The sequence below is a fragment of the Mesoplodon mirus genome (assembly GCF_964341445.2).
Source record: "Mesoplodon mirus genome assembly, contig: HAP1_SCAFFOLD_29, whole genome shotgun sequence".
NCBI lineage: Eukaryota > Metazoa > Chordata > Mammalia > Artiodactyla > Ziphiidae > Mesoplodon > Mesoplodon mirus.
In genome coordinates, this window is record NW_028295817.1 from 5,375,603 (window position 1) to 5,393,411 (window position 17,809).

Below are 17,809 nucleotides of genomic sequence, written 5' to 3' on the forward strand. Positions count from 1 at the left end.
TGACAATGGCATGGAGCATTGTGAAGAACAGGTCATGGATTATTGTGAAGACAGGTGTCAGGGAGCATTGTGATGACATATGTCAGGGTCCATTGCGATGACAATGGCATGGAGTATTGTGATGCCAAATATAATGGAGGATTGTGATGACAAATATAATGGAGCATTGTGATGACTAGGGCTTGGAGCATTGTGATTACAGGGGTCTTGAAGCATTGTGATGAAAAGGGCATGGATCATTGTGATTAAAAAGGCATGGAGGCTTGTCATGACAGGTTTCAAGGAGCATACGGAAAACAAGTGTCAGGGAGAATTTTGATGACAAGTGTATTCAGCATTGTGATGACAATGTTCATGGAACACTGTGATGAGAAGACCATGGATAATTGTGATGAGGAGCGTCATGGTTCATTGTGAGGACATGTGTTATGGAATATTGTGATCACAAGGGTTTTGAGCATTGTTATGACAGAGGTCATGGGGCATTTTGATTTCATTTTGATGACAATATCATGAAGCATTATGATGATGGGCATGGTGCATTGTGATGACAGAGTTCATGGATCATTGAAATGAAAATGGGCATAGAGCATTGTGATTACAGGGTTCTTGGAGCATTGTGATGAGAAGGGTCATGGAGCCTTGTGATGACAAGGCCATGGAATATCGTGATGGCAGGGGTCTTGGAGCATTGTGATGACAGGGGTAATGGAGCATTGTGATGGCCAGGGCATGGAGCATTGTGATGAGAAGGCCATGGAGCATTCTGATGACATGTGTCATGGAGCTTTGTGAAGATAAGTGCATGGAGCAATGTGATGAGAATGTTCATGGAGCAGTGTGATGACAATGACATGGAGCATTGTGATGAGAAGGCCATGGACCTTTCTGATGACATGTGTCATGGAGCATTGTGATGACAAGAGTCACGGTGCATTGTGATGAAAACTTCATTGAGCATTGTGGTTATAAAGGTCACAGAGCCTTGTGATGACGTGTGCATGGAGCATTGTGATGACAAACGTTATGAAGCACTGTGATGACTGGTTTCATGGAGCATTGTGATGACAGGGTTCATGGAGCTGTGTGATGACTAGGGATTGAAGCATAGTGATGACAAGAGTCCCACATAATTGTGTTGTCAGGTGTCATGGAGTGTGGGGATGACAGTTGTCATGGCACATTGTGATGATATTGGTCATGGAGCATTGTGATGAGAAGGTCATGGAACACTGTGCTGATAATATTCATGGAGTATTATGATGACAGTTGTCATGATGCATTGTGATGATATTGGTCATGGAGCAGTGTTATGAGAATGTCATGGAGCATTCTGCTGAAAATATTCATGGAGTATTGTGATGAAAAGGGTCATGGAGCATTGTGATGACAAGGGAATGGAGCATGGTGATGACAATATCCTGTAGCACTGTGATGAGAAGTCCATGGAGGCTTGTGATGACAAGTTTCATGGAGCATTCTGATGAAAAGGGGCATGGAGCATTGTGATTACAGTGTTCTTGGAGCATTGTGATGACAAGGGCATTGAGCATTGTCATGAGACTTCCATGAGTATTCTGATGACATGCGTCATGGAGCTTTGTGATGACAAGGGCATGGAGCATTGTGATTACAGGGGTCTTGGAGCATTGTGATGAAAAGTGCATGGATCATTGTGATGAAAAAGGCATGGAGCCTTGTCATGACAGGGTTCAAGGAGCATACTGAAGACAAGTGTCAGGGAGCATTGTGATGACATGTGTATTGAACATTGTGATGACAAAGGTCATGCAGCATTGTGATGAGAAGACCATGGATAATTGTGATGATGAGCGTCATGGTTTGTTGTGATGATAAGTGTTATGGAACATTGTGATCACAAAGGTTTGGAGCATTATGATGACAGAGGTCATGGAGAATTTTGATTTCATTGGATGACAATAGCCTGAAGAATTATGATAATGGGCATGGTACATTGTTATGACAGTGTTAATGGAGCATTGTAATGAGAAGGGCATGAAACTTTGGTCTAAAATGTTTCATGGATTATTGTGATGAGAGTGGGCATAGAGCATTGTGATGACAAGGGTACGGAACACTATGATGCATGAGTCAGGCAGGATTGTAATGACAAGGGCATGGAGCATTGTGATGACACAGGTCATGAAGCATTGTGATGAATGGAGTCACGGAGCATTGTGATGCCAAGGGCATGGAGCATTGTGATGAGAAGGTCATGGAGTATTGTGAAGACAGGTTTCAGGGAGCATTGTGATGACCTATGTCATGGTCCATTGTGATGACAATGGCATGGAGCATTGTGATGCCAAATGTAATGGAGCATTGTGATGATTTGGGCTTGGAGCATTATGATGACAAGGGCCATTGAAAATTTTCATGACAAGGTCGTGAAGCATTGTGATGACAAGGTCCTGGAGCATTGTGATGACAAAACCATGGAGCCTTGTGATGACAAGTCTCATGGAGCATACTGATGAAAAGGGGCATGGAGCATTGTGATTACAGGGCTCTTGGATCATTGTGATGACAAGGGCATGGAGCATTGTGAGGAAAAGACCAAGGAGCATTCTGATGGCATGCGTCATTGAGCTTCGTGATGACAAGGGCAAGGAGCTTTGAGATTACATGGGTCTTGGAGCATTGTGATGAAAAGGGCATGGATCATTGTGACAAAAAAGGCATGGAGCCTTGTCATGACAGGGTTCAAGGAGCACACAGACAACAAGTGTCAGGGAGCATTGTGATGACAAGTGTATTGAGCATTGTGATGACAAATGTCATGGAGCATTGTGATGAGGAGACCATTGATAATTGTGATGACGAGCATCATGGGGCATTGTGATGACAAGTGTAATGGAATATTGTGATCACAAGGGTTTGGAGCATTGTTATGACAGAGGTCATGGAGCATTTTGATTTCATTGTGATGACAATAGCATGAAGCAGTATGATGATGGGCATGGTGCACTGTCATGACAGGGTTCATGGAACATTGAGATGGAAAGGAGCATAGAGCACTGTGATTACAGGGTTCTTGGAGCATTGTGATGAGAAGGGTCATGGAGCTTTGTGATGACAAGGCCATGGAACTTCGTGATGGCAGGGGTCATGGACCATTGTTATGACTGTGGTAATGGAGCATTTTGATGACAAGGGCATGAAGCAATGTGATCCCAAGGTTCATGGAGGATTGTGATGACAATGGAAATGGAGTATTGTGATGACAAGCGCATAGAGCATTGTAATGACAAGGTCATGTAGCATTTTGCTGACAAAGGCATGGAGCATTGTGATGACTTGTCACGGATCACTGTGAATACAGGGGTCATGGAGCATTGGGATGACAAGAGCATGGATCATTGAGATGACAAGGGTCATGAAGCACTGGGCTGAAAATGTTCATGGAGTGTTGTGATGACAGGGGTCATGGAGCATTGTGATGATATTGGCCAAGGAGCATTGTGATGAGTACGTCGTGGAGCATTGGGCTGAAAATGTTCATGGATTATTGTGATGACAGTGGTCATGGAGCATTGTGATGACAAGGGAATGGAGCATGGTGATGACAAGGTCCTGGAGCATTGTGATGAGAAGACCATGGAGACTTGTGATGACAAGTCTCATGGAGAATTCTGATGAAAAGGGGCATGGAGCATTGTGACTACAGGGATCTTGGAGCATTGTGATGACTAGGGCATGGAGCATTGTGATGAGAAGGCCATAGAGCACTCTGATGACATGCGTCATGGAGTTTTTTGATGACAACGGCATGGAGCATTGTGATTACAGGGGTCTTGGAACATTGTGATGACAAGGGCATGGAGCATTGTGAGGAGAACACCAAGGAGCATTCTGATGGCATGCGTCATTGAGCTTTGTGATGACAATGGCATGGAGCATTTAGATTACATGGGTCTTGGAGCATTTTGATGAAAAGGGCATGGGTCATTGTGATGAAAAAGGCATAGAGCTTTGTCATGACAGGGTTCAAGGAGCATACAGACAACAAGTGTCAGGGAGCATTGTGATGACAAGTGTATCGAGCATTTTGATGACAATGGTCATGGAGCATTGTGTTGAGAAGGCCACTGATAATTGTTATGACGAGCGTCATGGGGCACTGTGATGAAAAGTGTAATGGAATAATGTGATCACAAGGGTTTGGAGCATTGTTATGACAGAGGTCATGGAGCATTTTGATTTCATTGTGATGACAATAGCATGAAGCATTATGATGAAGGCCATGGTGCACTGTGATGAGAGGGTTCATGGATCACTGAGATGGAAAGAGGCATAGAGCATTGTGATTACAGGGTTCTTGGAGCATTGTGATGAGAAGGGTCATGGAGCTTTGTGATGACAAGGCCTTGGAACATCGTGATGTCAGGGGTCATGGAGCATTGTTATGACTTGCGTAATCGCGCATTGTGATGGCAAGTTCATGGAGCATTGTGATGAGAAGGCCATGGAGCATTCTGATGACATGTGTCATGGAGCTTTGTGAAGACAAGGGCATGGAGCAATGTGATGAGAGCATTCATGGAGCATTGTGATGACAATGACATGGAGCATTGTGATGCCAAGGGTCACGGATCTTTGTGATGACAAAAGTCATGGAGCATTTTGATGGCAGGTACGATGTGCTTTGTGATGAGAAGGGAAGGGAGCATTCTGGTAACAGGGTCATGGAGCAATTTGATGAAATGTGTCATGGAATATTTTGATGACAGGTGTTATGGAACATTGTGATGTCAGGGGTCATCGAACATTGTGATGATAAGTGCATGTAGCATTGTGATGACAGGAGTCATGGAACATTGTGATGACAGGGGTGAGGGAGTATTGTGACAAAGAGTGATGTAGCACTGTGATATCAGTGGTGAGAGAGCATTTTGATGAGAAGTGCATGGAGCATTGTGATGACAAGTTTTATGGAGCATTGTGATGACAAGATGGTGGAGCACGGTGATGACAATCGCATGGTGCATTGTGATGACGTGTCATGGAGCACTGTGCTGAGAAAGTCTTAGAGCATTATGATGACAAGAGTCAAAGAGCATTGTGATGAAAAGTTCATGGAGCATTGTGTTTAAAAATGTCACAGAGACTGTTGATGATGAGGACATGGACCATTGTAATGACAAAGGTCATGAAGCATTGTGATGACTGTAGTCACGGAGCATTGTGTTGACAGGGCTCATGGAGCATTGTGATAAAAAGGGCATGGAGCTTTGTGATGAAAAGGGCATGGATCACTGGTCTAATATGTTTCATGGAGTATTGTGATGACAGTTGGAATGTCGCATTGTGATGACAAGGGCATGGAACATTGTGATGACCAGGTCAAGCAGTACTGTGAAGATAGGTGTCAGGGAACATTGTGATGACATATGTAATGGCCCATTGTGATGACAATGGCATGGAGCATTGTGATGCCAAGTGTCATGGAGCTTTGTGATGACAAGTCATGGAGCATTTTGATGACAAGGGAATGGTGCATTGTGATGACAAATCTATGGAGCCTTGTGATGACAAGTCTCATGGAGCATACTGATGAAAAGTGGCATGGAGCATTGTGATTACAGGGGTCATGGAACATTGTGATGACAAGGGCATGGAACATTGTGAGGAGAAGACCAAGGAGCATTCTGATGGCATGCGTCATTGAGCTTTGTGATGACAAGGGCAAGGAGCATTGTGATTACATGGGTCTTGGAGCATTGTGATGAAAATGGCATGGATCATTGTGATGAAAAAGGCATGGAGCCTTGTCATGACAGGGTTCATGGAGCATACAGACAACAAGTGTCAGGGAGCATTCTGATGACAAGTGTATTGAGCATTGTGATGACAAAGGTCATGGAGCATTGTGATGAGAAGACCATGGATAATTGTGATGACGAGAGTCAAGGGGCATTGTGATGACAAGTGATATGGAATATGGTGATCACAAGGGTTTGGAGCATTGTTATGACAGAGGTCATGGAGCATTTTGATTTCATTTTGATGACAATAGCATGAAGCATTATGATGATGGGCATGGTGCCTTTTGATGACAGGGTTCATGGATCATTGAGATGAAAAGGGGCATGGAGCATTGTGATTACAGGGTTCGTGGATTGTTGTGATGAGAATGGTCATGGAGCCTTGTGATGACAAGGCCATGGAACATCGTGAGGGCAGGGGTCATGGAGCATTGTTACGACAGAGGTAATGGTGCATTGTGATGGCAAGGGCATGGACCATTGTGATGAGAAGGACATGGAGCATTCTGATGACATGTGTCATGGAGCTCTGTGAAGACAAGGGCATGGAGCAATGTGATGAGAGCGTTCATGGAGCATTGTGATGACAATTATATGGACCATTGTGATGCAAAGGGTCATGGATCATTGTGATGACAAAGGTCATGGAGCATTTTGATGGCAAGGGCGTTGTGCATTTTGATGAGAATGTCACGGAGAATTGTGATGACAGGGTCATGGAGCATTTTGATGAAAAGTGTCATGGAACATTTTGATGACAGGGTTCATCGAACATTGTGATGATAAGTGCATGTAGCAATGTAATGACAGGAGTCATGGGAAATTGTGATGCCAGGGGTGAGGGAGTATTGTGACAAATAGTGATGTAGCACTGTGATATCAGTAGTGAGAGAGCATTTTGATGAGAAGTGCATGGACCATTGTGATGACAATATTGTAGAGCACTGTGATGACAAGCGCATGGTGCATTGTGATGACATGTGTCATGGAGCATTGTGCTGACAAGCGCATGGAGCATTGTGATGACAAGGGTCATGGAGCATTGTGCTGAGAAAGGCATAGAGCATTGTGATGACAAGAGTCAAAGAGCATTGTGATGAAAAGTTCATGGAGCATTGTGGTTAAAATGGTCACAGGGACTGTTGATGACGAGGGCATGGACCATTGTGATGACAAAGGTCATGAATCATTGTGATGACTGGAGTCACGGTGCATTGTGATGACAGGGGTCAGGGAGCATTGTGATAACAAGGGCATGGAGCATTGTGATGACAAGGGCATGGAACATTAGTCTAATAAATTTCATGGATTGTTGTGATGACAGTTGGAATGGCGCATTGTGATGACAAGGGCATGGAGCATTATGATGACCAGGTCATGCAGTATTGTGAAGAGAGGTGTCAGGGAGCATTGTGATGACATATGTAATGGCCCATTGTGATGACAATGGCATGGGACATTGTGTTGCCAAGTGTCATGGAGGATTGTGATAACAAATGTAATGGAATATTGTAATGACAATGGCTTGGAGCATTGTGATGACATGGGTCAGGGAGCATTGTGCTGACAAGTGCATGGAGAATTGTGATGACAAGGGTCATGGAGCATTCTGATGACAAGCTTGTGGAGTATTTTGATGACAATGGCATGGAGCATTGTGATGAAAACGGCATGGGGCATTGTGATGAAAAATGCATGGAGCCTTTTCGTGACAGGGTTCAAGGAGCATCCTGATGATAAGTGTCAGGGAGCATTGTGATGACATGTATATTGAGAATTGTGAAGACAAAGGTCATGGAGCATAGTTATGAAAAGAGCATGGAGTATTGTGATGACAGGCTTCATGGAGCGTTGTGATGACAAGTGTTATGGAACATTGTGATCACAATGTTTGGAGCATTGTGATGACAGAGGTCATGGATCATTTTGATTTCAAGGAGCATGGAGCATTGTGATGACAAGGGCATGAAGCAATGTGATCCCAAGGTTCCTGGAGGATTGTGATGACAATGGAAATGGAGTATTGTGATGACAAGCACATAGAGCATTGTAATGACAAGGTCATGTAGCATTTTGCTGACAAAGGCATGGAGCATTGTGATGACAGGTGTCATGGAGCACTGTGATGACAAGCGTCATGGAGCATTGTGAATACAGGCGTCATGGAGCATTGTGATTACAAGAGTCCCAGATCATTGTATTGTCAGGAGTCATGGAGTGTTGTGATGACAGTGGTCATGGAGCATTGTGATGATATTGGCCATGGAGCATTGTGATGTGTAGGTCCTGGAGCGTTGGGCTGAATATGTTACTGGATTATTGTGATGACAGGGGTCATGGAGCATTGTGATGCCAAGGGAATGGAGAATGGTGATGACAAGGTCCTGGAGCATTGTGATGAGATGATCATGGAGACTTGTGATGAGAAGTCTCACGGAGCATTCTGATGAAAAGGGGCATGGAGCATTGTGATTACAGGGGTCTTGGAGCATTGTGATGACTAGGGCATGGTGCATTGTGATGAGAAGGCCATGGAGCATTTTGATGACCTGCGTCATGGAGCTTTGTGATGAAATGGGCATGGAACATTGTGATTACAGGGGTCTGGGAGCATTGGGATGACAAGGGTCATGGAGCCTTGTGATGACAAGGCCGTGGAACACTGTGATGGCAGGGATCATGGAGCATTGTTATGACAGGTGTAATGGAGGATTGTGATGAGAAGGGCATTTAGCATTGGCCTGAAATGTTTCATGGATTATTGTGATGAGAGTGGGCATGGAGCATTCTGATGACAAGGGCATGGATCCCTTTGATACATGGGTCATGGAGGATTGTGATGAAAAGGGCATGGAGCATTTTGATTAGAAGGGCATCGAGCATTGTGATGACAACTGTCATGGAGCTTTGTGATGCCAAGGGTCATGGAGCTTTGTGATGAGAACGGTCATGGAACATTTTGATGACAAGCGTGTGGTGCATTGTGATGAGAAGGAGAGGGAGCATTTTGATGACAGGGTCATGCAGCAATTTGATGAAAAATGTAAAGGAACATTTTGATGACAGGGGTTACAGAACATTGTGATGCCATGGGTCATGGAGCTTTGGGATAAAATGTGTCATGGAGCATTTTGATGACAGTGGTTATGGAATATTGTGATGTCAAGTGTCATGGAACATTGTGACTACAGGGTTGAGGGAGGATTGTGATGACTAATGATGGAACATTGTGATATCTCAGGTGAGAGAGCATTTGGATTAGAAGTGCATGGAGCATTGTGATTACAAGTTTTATGGAGCATAGTGATGACAAGGTTGTGGATCATTGTGATGAAAAGCGCGTGGCACATTGTGATGACAAGGGTCATGGAACATTGTTCTGACAAAGGCATGGAGCATTGTGATGACAAGGGTCACGGAGCATTGTGATGAAAAGTTCATGGAGCATTTTGGTTACAAAGGTCACAGAGCCTTGTGATGACGCGGGCATGGACCGTTGTGATGACAAACGTTATGAAGCATTGTGATGACTGGAGTCACGGTGCATTGTGATGACTGGACTCACGGAGCATTGTGATGACAGGTGTCATGGAGCACTGTGATGACAAGGGCATGGAGCATTGTGATGACAGGGACATGCAGCATTGTGATGACAAGTTTCATAGATTATTGTGATGACAGTGGAGATGGTGCATTGTGATGACAAGGGCATGGAGCATTGTGAGGACAATGGCATGGAGTATTGTGAAGAGAGTTGTCCAAGATCATTTTGATGACATATGTCATGGTCCATTGCGATGACAATGGCAGGGAGCATTGTGATGCCAACCGTAAAGGAGGATTGTGATGACAAATATAATGGAGCATTGTGATGACTATTGCTTGGAGCATTATGATGACAAGGGCAATTGGGAATTTTCATGACAAGGTCGTGAAGCATTGTGATGACAAGGTCCTGGAGCATTGTGATGAGAAAACCATGGAGCCTTGTGATGACAATCTCATGGAGCATACTGATGAAAAGGGGCAAGGAGCATTCTGATTACAGGGTTCTTGGAACATTGTGATAACAAGGGCATGGAGCATTGTGATGACAAGTGCATGGAACATTGGTCTAATAAGTTTCATGGATTATTGCGATGACAGTTGGAATGGCGCATTGTGATGACAAGGGCATGGAGCATTGTGATGACAAGGTCATGCAGTATTGTGATGACAGGTGTCAGGGAGCATTGTGATGACATATGTAATGTTCCATTGTGATGACAATGGCATGGAACAATGTGATGCCAACTGTCATGGAGGATTCTGATGACAAAGGTAATGGAGCATTGTGATGACAATGGCTTGGAGCACTGTGATGACAAGGGTCAGGGAGCATTGTGCTGACACGTGCATGGAGAATTGTGATGACAAGGGTCACGGAGCATTGTGATGAAATGTTCATGGAGCATTTTGGTTACAAAGGTCACAGAGCCTTGTGATGACGCGGGCATGGACCGTTTTGATGACAAACCTTATGAAGCATTGTGATGACTGGACTCACGGAGCATTGTGATGACAGGTGTCATGGGGCATTGTGATGACAATGGCATGGAGCATTGTGATGACAAGCTTGTGGAGTATTTTGATGACAATGGCATGGAGCATTGTGATGAAAACGGCATGGGGCATTGTGATGAAAAAGGCATGGAGGCTTTTTGTGACAGGGTTCAAGGAGCATTCTGATGACAAGTGTCAGGGAGCATTTTGATGACAAGTGTATTGAGCATTGTGATGACAAAAGTCATGGAGCATTGTGATGAAAAGGGCATGGAATATTGTGATGAAAGGCAAAATGGAGCGTTGTGGTGACATGTGTTACAGAATATTGTGATCACAAGGGTTTGGAGCATTGTGATGACAGAGGTCATGGATCATTTTGATTTCAAGGAGCATGGAGAATTGTGACGACAAGGGCATGAAGCAATGTGATCCCACAGTTAATGGAGGATTGTGATGACAATGGAAATGGAGTATTGTGATGACAAGCGCATAGAGCGTTTTAATGACAAGATCATGTAGCAGTTTGCTGACAAAGGCATGGAACATTGTGATGACATGTGTCATGGAGCACTGTGATGACAAGCGTCATGGAGCATTGTGAATAGACGGGTCATGGAGCATTGGGATGAAAAGGGCATGGATCATTGTGATGACAAGTGTCATGGAGCACTGGGCTGAAAATATTCATGGACTGTTGTGATGCCACGGGTCATGGAGCATTGTGATGACAAGGGAATGGATCATGGTGATGACAATGTCCTGGAGCATAGTGATGATAAGACAATGGAGACTTGTGATGACAAATCTCATGGAGCATTCTGATGAAAAGGCGCAAGGTGCATTGTGATTACAGGGGTCTTGGACCATTGTGATGACTAGGGCATGGATCATTGTGATGAGAAGGCCATGGAGCATTCTGATGACATGTGTCATGGAGTTTTTTGATGACAAGGGCATGGAGCATTGTGATTACAGGGATCTTGGAGCATTGTGATGAAAACGGCATGGATCATTGTTATGAAAAAGGCATGGAGCCTTGTCATGACAGGGTTCAAGGAGCATACTGACGACAAGTGTCAGGGAGCATTGTGATGAAAAGTTTATTGAGCATTGTGATGACTATGATCATGGAGCATTGTGATAAGAAGACCATGGTTAATTGTGATGATGAGCGTCATGGGGTGTTGTGATGATAAGTGTTATGGAACATTGTGATCACAAGGTTTTCGAGCATTATGATGACAGAGGTCATGGAGAATATTGATTTCATTGTGATGACAATAGCCTGAAGCATTATGATGATGGACATGGTGCATTGTGATGACAGGGTTCATGGAGCATTGAGATGAAAAAGGGCATGGAGCATTGTGTTTAAAAGGGTCTCGGAGCATTGTGATGACAAGGGCGTGGAGCATTGTGATGAGAAGGCCATGGAACATTCTGATGACATGCGTCATGGAGCTTTGTGATGACAAGGGCATGGAGCATTGTGATTACAGGGGTCTTCAGCATTGTGATAAGAAGTGTCATGGAAACTTGTGATGATTAGGACGTGGAACATTGTGATTGCAGGGCTCATGGTGCATTGTTATGACAGAGGTAATGGAGCATTTTGATAAGAAGGGCATGGAACATTGGTCTAAAATGTTTCATGGATTATTGTGATGAGAGTGGGCATAGAGCATTGTGATGAAAAAGGTACGGAACAATATGAGGCATGAGTCATGCAGGATTGTAATGACAAGGGCATGGAACATTGTGATGACAAAGGTCATGAAGCATTGTGATGACTTGGGTCACGGAGCATTGTGATGACAGGGGTCATGGAGCATTGTGATGACAAGGGCATGAAGCAATGTGATCCCACAGTTAATGGAGGATTGTGATGACAATGGAAATGGAGTATTGTGATGACAAGCGCATAGAGCGTTTTAATGACAAGATCATGTAGCAGTTTGCTGACAAAGGCATGGAACATTGTGATGACATGTGTCATGGAGCACTGTGATGACAAGCGTCATGGAGCATTGTGAATAGACGGGTCATGGAGCATTGGGATGAAAAGGGCATGGATCATTGTGATGACAAGTGTCATGGAGCACTGGGCTGAAAATATTCATGGACTGTTGTGATGCCACGGGTCATGGAGCATTGTGATGACAAGGGAATGGATCATGGTGATGACAATGTCCTGGAGCATAGTGATGATAAGACAATGGAGACTTGTGATGACAAATCTCATGGAGCATTCTGATGAAAAGGCGCAAGGTGCATTGTGATTACAGGGGTCTTGGACCATTGTGATGACTAGGGCATGGATCATTGTGATGAGAAGGCCATGGAGCATTCTGATGACATGTGTCATGGAGTTTTTTGATGACAAGGGCATGGAGCATTGTGATTACAGGGATCTTGGAGCATTGTGATGAAAACGGCATGGATCATTGTTATGAAAAAGGCATGGAGCCTTGTCATGACAGGGTTCAAGGAGCATACTGACGACAAGTGTCAGGGAGCATTGTGATGAAAAGTTTATTGAGCATTGTGATGACTATGATCATGGAGCATTGTGATAAGAAGACCATGGTTAATTGTGATGATGAGCGTCATGGGGTGTTGTGATGATAAGTGTTATGGAACATTGTGATCACAAGGTTTTCGAGCATTATGATGACAGAGGTCATGGAGAATATTGATTTCATTGTGATGACAATAGCCTGAAGCATTATGATGATGGACATGGTGCATTGTGATGACAGGGTTCATGGAGCATTGAGATGAAAAAGGGCATGGAGCATTGTGTTTAAAAGGGTCTCGGAGCATTGTGATGACAAGGGCGTGGAGCATTGTGATGAGAAGGCCATGGAACATTCTGATGACATGCGTCATGGAGCTTTGTGATGACAAGGGCATGGAGCATTGTGATTACAGGGGTCTTCAGCATTGTGATAAGAAGTGTCATGGAAACTTGTGATGATTAGGACGTGGAACATTGTGATTGCAGGGCTCATGGTGCATTGTTATGACAGAGGTAATGGAGCATTTTGATAAGAAGGGCATGGAACATTGGTCTAAAATGTTTCATGGATTATTGTGATGAGAGTGGGCATAGAGCATTGTGATGAAAAAGGTACGGAACAATATGAGGCATGAGTCATGCAGGATTGTAATGACAAGGGCATGGAACATTGTGATGACAAAGGTCATGAAGCATTGTGATGACTTGGGTCACGGAGCATTGTGATGACAGGGGTCATGGAGCATTGTGATGACAAGGGCATAGAGCATTGTGATGAGAATGTCATGGAGTATTGTGAAGACAGGTGTCAGGGAGCATTGTGATGAAATATGTCATGGTCCATTGCGATGATAATGACATGGAGCTTTGTGATGCCAAATGAAATGGAGGATTGTGATGACAAATATAATGGAGCATTGTGATGACTAGGGCTTGGAGCATTATGATGACAAGGGCCATTGAGAATTTTCATGACAAGGTCGTGAAGAATTCTGATGACAAGGTCCTGGGGCATTTTCATGAGAAAACCATGGAGCCTTGTGATAACAAATCTCATGGAGCATACTGATGAAAAGGGTCATGGACCATTGTGATTACAGGGGTCTTGGAACATTGTCATGAAAAGGGCATGGAACCTTGTCATGACAGTGTTCAAGGAGAGTACAGACAACAAATGTCAGGGAGCATTTTGATGACAAGTGTATTGAGCATTGTGATGACAAAGGTCATGGAGCATTGTGATGAGAAGACCATAGATAATTGTGATGACGAGCGTTATGGGGCATGTGATGACAAGTGTTATGGAATATTGTGATCACAAGGGCTTGGAGCATTGTTATGACAGAGGTCATGGAGCATTTTGATTTCATTGTGATGACAACAGCATGAAGCATTATGATGATGGGCATGGTGCATTGTGATGACATGTTTCATGAATCATTGAGATGAAAAGGGGCATGTAGCATTGTGATTAGAGGGTTCTTGGAGCATTGTGATGAGAAGGATCATGGAGCCTAGTGATGACATTGCCATGGAATATCGTGATGGCAGGGATCATGGAGCATTGTTATGACAGGGGTAATGGAGCATTGTGATGGCAAGGGCATGGAGCATTGTGATGAGAAGGCCATGGACCTTTCTGATGACATGTGTCATGGAGCATTGTGATGACAAGAGTCACGGTGCATTGTGATGAAAACTTCATTGAGCATTGTGGTTATAAAGGTCACAGAGCCTTGTGATGACGTGTGCATGGAGCATTGTGATGACAAACGTTATGAAGCACTGTGATGACTGGTTTCATGGAGCATTGTGATGACAGGGTTCATGGAGCTGTGTGATGACTAGGGATTGAAGCATAGTGATGACAAGAGTCCCACATAATTGTGTTGTCAGGTGTCATGGAGTGTGGGGATGACAGTTGTCATGGCACATTGTGATGATATTGGTCATGGAGCATTGTGATGAGAAGGTCATGGAACACTGTGCTGATAATATTCATGGAGTATTATGATGACAGTTGTCATGATGCATTGTGATGATATTGGTCATGGAGCAGTGTTATGAGAATGTCATGGAGCATTCTGCTGAAAATATTCATGGAGTATTGTGATGAAAAGGGTCATGGAGCATTGTGATGACAAGGGAATGGAGCATGGTGATGACAATATCCTGTAGCACTGTGATGAGAAGTCCATGGAGGCTTGTGATGACAAGTTTCATGGAGCATTCTGATGAAAAGGGGCATGGAGCATTGTGATTACAGTGTTCTTGGAGCATTGTGATGACAAGGGCATTGAGCATTGTCATGAGACTGCCATGAGTATTCTGATGACATGCGTCATGGAGCTTTGTGATGACAAGGGCATGGAGCATTGTGATTACAGGGGTCTTGGAGCATTGTGATGAAAAGTGCATGGATCATTGTGATGAAAAAGGCATGGAGCCTTGTCATGACAGGGTTCAAGGAGCATACTGAAGACAAGTGTCAGGGAGCATTGTGATGACATGTGTATTGAACATTGTGATGACAAAGGTCATGCAGCATTGTGATGAGAAGACCATGGATAATTGTGATGATGAGCGTCATGGTTTGTTGTGATGATAAGTGTTATGGAACATTGTGATCACAAAGGTTTGGAGCATTATGATGACAGAGGTCATGGAGAATTTTGATTTCATTGGATGACAATAGCCTGAAGAATTATGATAATGGGCATGGTACATTGTTATGACAGTGTTAATGGAGCATTGTAATGAGAAGGGCATGAAACTTTGGTCTAAAATGTTTCATGGATTATTGTGATGAGAGTGGGCATAGAGCATTGTGATGACAAGGGTACGGAACACTATGATGCATGAGTCAGGCAGGATTGTAATGACAAGGGCATGGAGCATTGTGATGACACAGGTCATGAAGCATTGTGATGAATGGAGTCACGGAGCATTGTGATGCCAAGGGCATGGAGCATTGTGATGAGAAGGTCATGGAGTATTGTGAAGACAGGTTTCAGGGAGCATTGTGATGACCTATGTCATGGTCCATTGTGATGACAATGGCATGGAGCATTGTGATGCCAAATGTAATGGAGCATTGTGATGATTTGGGCTTGGAGCATTATGATGACAAGGGCCATTGAAAATTTTCATGACAAGGTCGTGAAGCACTGTGATGACAAGGTCCTGGAGCATTGTGATGACAAAACCATGGAGCCTTGTGATGACAAGTCTCATGGAGCATACTGATGAAAAGGGGCATGGAGCATTGTGATTACAGGGCTCTTGGATCATTGTGATGACAAGGGCATGGAGCATTGTGAGGAAAAGACCAAGGAGCATTCTGATGGCATGCGTCATTGAGCTTCGTGATGACAAGGGCAAGGAGCTTTGAGATTACATGGGTCTTGGAGCATTGTGATGAAAAGGGCATGGATCATTGTGACGAAAAAGGCATGGAGCCTTGTCATGACAGGGTTCAAGGAGCACACAGACAACAAGTGTCAGGGAGCATTTTGATGACCAGTGTATTGAGCATTGTGATGACAAATGTCATGGAGCATTGTGATGAGGAGACCATTGATAATTGTGATGATGAGCATCATGGGGCATTGTGATGACAAGTGTAATGGAATATTGTGATCACAAGGGTTTGGAGCATTGTTATGACAGAGGTCATGGAGCATTTTGATTTCATTGTGATGACAATAGCATGAAGCAGTATGATGATGGGCATGGTGCACTGTCATGACAGGGTTCATGGAACATTGAGATGGAAAGGAGCATAGAGCACTGTGATTACAGGGTTCTTGGAGCATTGTGATGAGAAGGGTCATGGAGCTTTGTGATGACAAGGCCATGGAACTTCGTGATGGCAGGGGTCATGGACCATTGTTATGACTGTGGTAATGGAGCATTTTGATGACAAGGGCATGAAGCAATGTGATCCCAAGGTTCATGGAGGATTGTGATGACAATGGAAATGGAGTATTGTGATGACAAGCGCATAGAGCATTGTAATGACAAGGTCATGTAGCATTTTGCTGACAAAGGCATGGAGCATTGTGATGACTTGTCACGGATCACTGTGAATACAGGGGTCATGGAGCATTGGGATGACAAGAGCATGGATCATTGAGATGACAAGGGTCATGAAGCACTGGGCTGAAAATGTTCATGGAGTGTTGTGATGACAGGGGTCATGGAGCATTGTGATGATATTGGCCAAGGAGCATTGTGATGAGTACGTCGTGGAGCATTGGGCTGAAAATGTTCATGGATTATTGTGATGACAGTGGTCATGGAGCATTGTGATGACAAGGGAATGGAGCATGGTGATGACAAGGTCCTGGAGCATTGTGATGAGAAGACCATGGAGACTTGTGATGACAAGTCTCATGGAGAATTCTGATGAAAAGGGGCATGGAGCATTGTGACTACAGGGATCTTGGAGCATTGTGATGACTAGGGCATGGAGCATTGTGATGAGAAGGCCATAGAGCACTCTGATGACATGCGTCATGGAGTTTTTTGATGACAACGGCATGGAGCATTGTGATTACAGGGGTCTTGGAACATTGTGATGACAAGGGCATGGAGCATTGTGAGGAGAACACCAAGGAGCATTCTGATGGCATGCGTCATTGAGCTTTGTGATGACAATGGCATGGAGCATTTAGATTACATGGGTCTTGGAGCATTTTGATGAAAAGGGCATGGGTCATTGTGATGAAAAAGGCATAGAGCTTTGTCATGACAGGGTTCAAGGAGCATACAGACAACAAGTGTCAGGGAGCATTGTGATGACAAGTGTATCGAGCATTTTGATGACAATGGTCATGGAGCATTGTGTTGAGAAGGCCACTGATAATTGTTATGACGAGCGTCATGGGGCACTGTGATGAAAAGTGTAATGGAATAATGTGATCACAAGGGTTTGGAGCATTGTTATGACAGAGGTCAT